The sequence below is a fragment of the Montipora foliosa genome, chromosome 6 (assembly GCF_036669935.1).
Source record: "Montipora foliosa isolate CH-2021 chromosome 6, ASM3666993v2, whole genome shotgun sequence".
Lineage (NCBI taxonomy): Eukaryota > Metazoa > Cnidaria > Anthozoa > Scleractinia > Acroporidae > Montipora > Montipora foliosa.
In genome coordinates this window covers 35,442,875-35,449,324 of record NC_090874.1, presented here as the reverse complement: position 1 = coordinate 35,449,324, position 6,450 = coordinate 35,442,875, and the positions used below count along the sequence as shown (strand labels likewise).

General features: G+C 39.7%; 1 pseudogene; it reads right to left on the bottom strand.

The window, feature by feature from the left end:
* LOC138008628 (uncharacterized) overlaps window positions 1–3,261 on the bottom strand; it is a 7,934-nt pseudogene extending 4,673 nt beyond the window's left edge.
* Window positions 3,262–6,450: the final 3,189 nt, after the last annotated feature.

Below are 6,450 nucleotides of genomic sequence, written 5' to 3'. Positions count from 1 at the left end.
GAAGCTTTAGTAAAATGCAAATAATTCTCTTTAAAATACTGGATGTTGTTTTACAATTACAGTAAGTTTCCACTGTTATACACCTGAGTGAAGATAGGTTTCTAGAAAATAAGTGTAAACCAGAAATGATACAACTCAATAGTTTTCTAGAATACTTGTGATCTCTGTTCTCATTTGCCTCCTTAGAGACCATACCATTTAATTAAATAGTTGGAACATCTGTGATCATCAATAATTGTCACAATGCATGAATCTTAATGATCACACAGCATTGGCTCAGTTGTCCCATAATTTGTTGTGCAGAATGTTTTTGGGGTGTGTCGTGGCTAGGCTGGCGATCTACAAAACCGCTGTGTTTACGGTTCTTTTAAAATAATGCCTTGCAAAAACATGTTTGGTTCAAAGGTGTTTGTATTCATTTTCCAAACTTCCCAGTGCATTGAATATCCTGGCATTGGGGTGATGTGATTCCAGTAAAACAAAAATTCCTTTCTCAAACTGTCCACCATGTTGTCCATGCCATGTGTCGTCCATACACCTTTACTTACCTGCGATGGCTTAGTAACCAAACCCTCAGGAAAACTTTAGAAACCGGAGGTAAGAAGCGTTCAGTAGTGTTACACAATGAAGGAAACCGTAAGCTGCTCATTTCCCAAAACAGCGGCTGGTAATAGAGTCTAAGAAAACCTCTGATAAAGACCAAGTTTCACGGTGTTAACTGTGGCTAATTCCAGCGAGAAAATTTCAACCATTGTTAATGCATGGAGATGGTTATGAAACTCAACACGTCTTTTTGTTTCATTTTTGGCCTTGACGGTGCAGAAAACAAACCGTTTTTGAGAATACAACCAATCAAATCTTCCGATTAAATTCTGCGTAATTAATTTGCGAATGGCCGTTTTTATGCTAGAGACGTTAAAGTAGTCAAGACGCATTTGACGTCTGAGACGTTAAAGCCGTCTGGTATAAAAACGGGACACATAAAAGTAGACAAACTAACGAACAAAAATAAGATTTTGCTAAAAAAAATGACCAGGTTCTATTATCGGAAGACACTGGGCATGAGCAAACTCGGCACCAAATAAACGTGGCGGAATTGCAGCTTCTCAAATTGATGTCTCGACGTCGCCTGGAAGGACAGAAATCAGTCTAGGAATCAGCATTTTCTGGCGATGGACGAGGAACTAGATTTAGCCACGGCACATGGCTTGTTTGTCTTGTCGACCAACAGAGCAAGGAAGGAACAAAGTGCAGATTAACAAAGGACTCAGGGCTAAATGCATCCAAGTTAGGGCGTCCCGTTTTTATACTAGACGCATTTAACGTCTGAGACGTTAAAGTCGTCTGTTAAGTACGTCTCAGCGACGCACTTAAAACAAGACGTTAAAGTCATCAGACGTTTAATGCGTCTGTCTGATTTCTCGTTTTTATACTAGACCTCTCAGACGACTTTAACGTCTCTAGCATAAAAACGGCCAATCCGTGCCAAGCGAAAGCAATAAATTGTGCACTGTAATGGTCAATTCAACATCGATTGCGACAACGTTGTTGTCGTTTTTGAAGGTTGTAAGGTCCATAACCAGTCCCTCCATTAACTATGTAACTAGCGTTACACAGTGCAGGAAAACCAGTGGCGAACATTATGTTTTCATGGCGTTAATCGTGACAAATTACCACTGGAAAATTACATGAAAACACCATGTTCAATCACCGCGGAAAACTGAAGGAAAACGATCAAGAAAACAAGCCGTTTACCAGCCTCATACAGTGAAAGAAAACCGCTTGTGAACATCATGTTTTCATGGTGTTCACCGTGACTAATTACTGATGGAAAATCGTAGGAAAATGCCGTGTTCACTCCATGAGGAAAACAACAGAAAAACACTCCGGCAGACAAGCTATTCAACGGGCTTTTCCTCGTGCAGGAAAACACGGGATAAACTGCATGTTTTCCTTACGTTCACAGATAGTGAACATTAAATTCACCGTTCATTTTCTGAAATGGTAAAATGGAAGGTTAACTTCAGATTTTCTTAGAGTTCACTATTTGGTAAAATTATCAGTGAATGAGGCTTTTTTTGCCGTGACTAGCACTGGCCCAGAATCTGAAGATTGTGGAGTTTGTATTCCAGAACAGACTGTGTTATTGGTTCTGTTGACTTCCCTTCTTTCCGTCTGTTGCTGACTTTGCTGATTTTCCTCGCACACTGAAGAACTGTTGTCAACTGATTCATAGTTGAGAAGTGTGGGAATATTGTCAGTGTCACTGTCGCTACAGTCTTCATCACTGAATACCTTCATTGTGGAACAAGCAATAATGATTGTTACACAATGCAACAACATTCTTCTATTTAGCCCTATTCTTTTAAGCCCCCACCTGTCACTTATTTTTCTCCTATCCATTTCCTTACAATGTTACTTGATACTACATGTTGCTTACCACTGAAGTTTAAGTACTTGTCAAATAATTCATTGCAGGTTCTGTTAACAGTGAATACTGAGCATTAATATGGTTAACAGAAATATTTACTTGGAGAATGAAATAAACCCATCTACTGTACAAGGCCTAAAATTAGGAAGTCTACCAGGGGCCTGAATATAGGAAATACAGTAACACGTTTGAAGTGATTTTTCTAAACTTTTTGTAAGGTGGTCTTCCATTACTGTATATATTTATAGCATTTTCATTTCAATAAAAAAGATCACAACATCCCTAAGCATTCCTGTAGTGTTTTGGTCAAGACAATCAACACGAAGTTATCACAGTCTACACTAAGTACATGTACGCCATTATGGTTTCTCACTCTCTTTGCACCCTCCTGGGTATCGGATGTACTAGTTCCCAGTACACCACAATTCCTAACATAAAAACAAGGAAATAAAATCACTATGCACAGCAGGATATATTCATATTCATGCTCTCCCATGGATGAGAGTAGACTGTTCTAAAAAGCCAATCTTTTTAGGGAAAGTATTAAGCTACAACAAGTTGCAAAAATAGTGGAGACACTGCCTTCATGATGCGTTAGTAGCTTCCCCCATCTCTCCCACACTGCGACCCCCTTCCCCCCCTTATCAATGTTGCTAGCAATACCAAATCATGTGGAAAACTTGAACGGTCAACATTGAAAGAGGGAGAGGGAGGGGGGAAGTGGGAAATGATTAAATTCTAGATTTGGTGGGATTGGAAAGGTAGAAAAGGTGTTTTTTAACGGGAGTGTCTCACCATTTTTGCAACTTGTTGTCTGAGTTGCTTGTCATTGTATTGCTATCCGGTCACTTTGTATATTGGGGCGGGAAGGCGTTGGTGTTTGCCTTTTAGTATGGGATTTTGAAATAAAAAGGTTTTATTCTCCGATATCTCGTGAATGGAAAATGGCGAGCGATAAAGTGGAATTTTGGGAGTTTCCGGTATGACGTAATCAGAGGCTATTTTTGTGCTTTCTGTGAGTTAGGTGGAAAACACATGTCATTTGGTAAATATAACGCTGCGATCACCATTGTGTTGCTTTTTATGGTTTGCTAGAAACATGTTCGAACCCATCTGTAAATAATTTGTGGCAAACAAATATATTTCGGTTGATACATGACATCTAAAGGTTGCGTAATATATACGAAATTAGCTGTTTACGTATGTGAAACAAAGATTACCGCTACTTTAAAACTGTCATCGCGTGCCATTAAAAGGGAACACCTACTTTCCGAAAAATAAGTTGTTACCAAACATTGTCAGAGAAAGGTACGTTTTCATGAAGGAGCATTTTTACGATTACTTTTGTGTTAGTCTGCTTTCCGCGAAGGGATTTCTAAGGCTTAGTAGGACGTTTTGTAAGGGACGTGTCGGGTAAAGGTAAACTCTACGCAGTGCACGCTTATTTGAAATGGAATTTCTTCAAGGATATGACAGCGCTGATTCAGAATCTACTGATACAGAAAATATGACCAATAAGAAAGTAGAATTTAGTGCAGTGCCCCCCTCAATGCCTAATCTGAATGCAAGAGCTGTGCGACAAGTGTATTTGATCACCTACAGCCAGGCTGATTCAGCGAGGTTTCCCACAAGAGAATCTTTCGCGCAAGCTATTGTACGCTTTTTTAACGGCACAAACACTAATATTGTTGAGCACTGGGTTTGTTGCAAGGAAGCTCACCATTCCACGGGTTTCCACTACCACATGGCTATTAAACTTCAACGCTGCAAACGGTGGCTACCTTCAAAGAAGTATCTTCAAGCAGAGTACGGCATTTCAGTTCATTTTTCAAACTTACATTACAATTATTACAGCGCGTGGAAATACACCACTAAGAAAGATAGCAATTTCTTGGAAAGTGACAATCATCCGGATTTATCAGATTTAAAAGCGCCAAAAACAGATACTGCATCAAGTTCTAGGAAGAAAAGTTCAAGCGAGAGCGATAATGATTCAAACAGTGATCCAGAAAGTGCTTCTGAAGACTGCCAGAGCGCCTCCGATGACAGCAGGGCCTTCAAAGGCAAAAAACGGAAAAAGCGCATGTCTTCATTTGATTTATCCGAAATAATCATTAGAAAGGGCATAAAAACTAGAACTGAACTGTTGGCTTATGCCAATCAACAGAAATCTCAAGGGAAATATGACAATGCAGAGTTTATTGTTAACCGGGGTCCCCATGTTGTAGCTGAGGTCTTAACCACTGCCTGGGAAATGAATACAGCGCAAGAAAAACTAGATCGTGCTAAAAAATCTGGTCTCGAAATTCTGGAAGAAGCATCACAAGGAGAATGTGCAGCAGGCTGTAATGGACAGTGGCTGACTTGTGCTACAGAGGTACTCGAGCAAAATGTTATTCGCAAAGAAAGTTTTACTACAGCCATAAAGGATCTACTTCAGAATGGCCGTAGCAAATTTCGAAATGTAATGATTTCTGGCCCAGCAAATTCAGGGAAGACTTTTCTGCTGAACCCTCTTACATGTGTCTACAAAACATTTTGCAATCCAGCTTGCACCTCATTTGCTTGGGTGGGAGCGGAAGAAGCTGAATGCATTTTCTTAAATGATTTTCGCTGGTCGCAACGAATTATTCAGTGGCATGATTTCCTTCTTATGCTTGAAGGCCAGATGGTCCATCTGCCTGCACCTAAAACGCATTATGCTAAAGACATTGTCTTTGACAAAGACACTCCTACTTTCTGCACAGGAAAACAACCCTTTGTATATATTAAAAATGGTGTTATAGATCAGCGAGAGACAGACATGATGTCTGTACGCTGGAAAATCTTTCATTTTAATGTACCAATTGAACAGAACGCTCAAAAGGAACTACCCAAGTGTGTTAAATGCTTTGCAACATTTGTTTTGCAGTGATTACACTATGAGAACTGAACAAATTTGTTCAGGCTACACGTTATGGCATTTTATATGAAACGATCTACCACGGTCTACCATAAATTTTCACTGAGAAAATAATATGATATCATATTTCTTTTAGTTGCGATGGTAGACCCTGCACAAATGGTAGACCGTTGGGAAATGGAATAGAAGATACGAACACGATTTCTAACTATGTAAACTTTATTATTTAACATTTATTAATGTATAGAATTGATTAGAAAAGTAAGAAGTTGAATTGTGCCTTTGTAAAAAGGTAAGATTTTCAGCTGTAACGCCATCATCGCAGATGACGTCACTCAGGACCACAATAATGTATTGCGTTACATAATAAGCCAAGTGTTTACATTTTCGGAAAATCAATTCTGCTAGTGAAAATATTTTGTTCACTTTAATAATTGGTACGGCGTCCTCTGCTAGCGATAATGAGATCCAAGCGCTTATACATTGATGCAATGGTATTGTCAATAATATCTTTTCGCGTTCTGTACAATGTTCTTTTCACTCGGCATGCAAACTCCTGAAATGTTTCAGAGCTTATACGATTGGTTAACGCTTGTTTCTTTAGATCCCGCTTTACTATATTGAAAATATTCTCAATGGGATTCAAATCCGGACTACCCTTAGGAATAGCAAAAAGTCTCCCCCTAACTTCTCTAACAGCTTTTCGTGCCTTTGAACAGTTCAGAATCGGACAATTGTCATATACAAATAATCTAGATGGCTCTTTACTGCTTTTCCGGAACATTTCCCGGTACTTTCTGCGTACAAACTGCGCAATATAGTCACCATCGAGTTTGTCATACTGTTCACAATAAATGACACCTTTCCCATAGGAAATAGCAACTAGCATTTTTGCAACTTTCCCCCCCCCCCGATCCGACAGGGGATCCCTTCGCAGTCAACACGAGCCCCTCGTTTCGTTTTCGCCGTACTTTGCCTTGTGGTGCTCGGGCGTCGTTCAACGGGTTACGCTTGTGATAAAAACTCACGCCATCGAGAAAGAAGCAAATTTCCCTTTGGAAAAAGTCCGCTGGATACGTTTTTTTCACCCTACGCGCAAGTTGAACTCGCTCTTGCT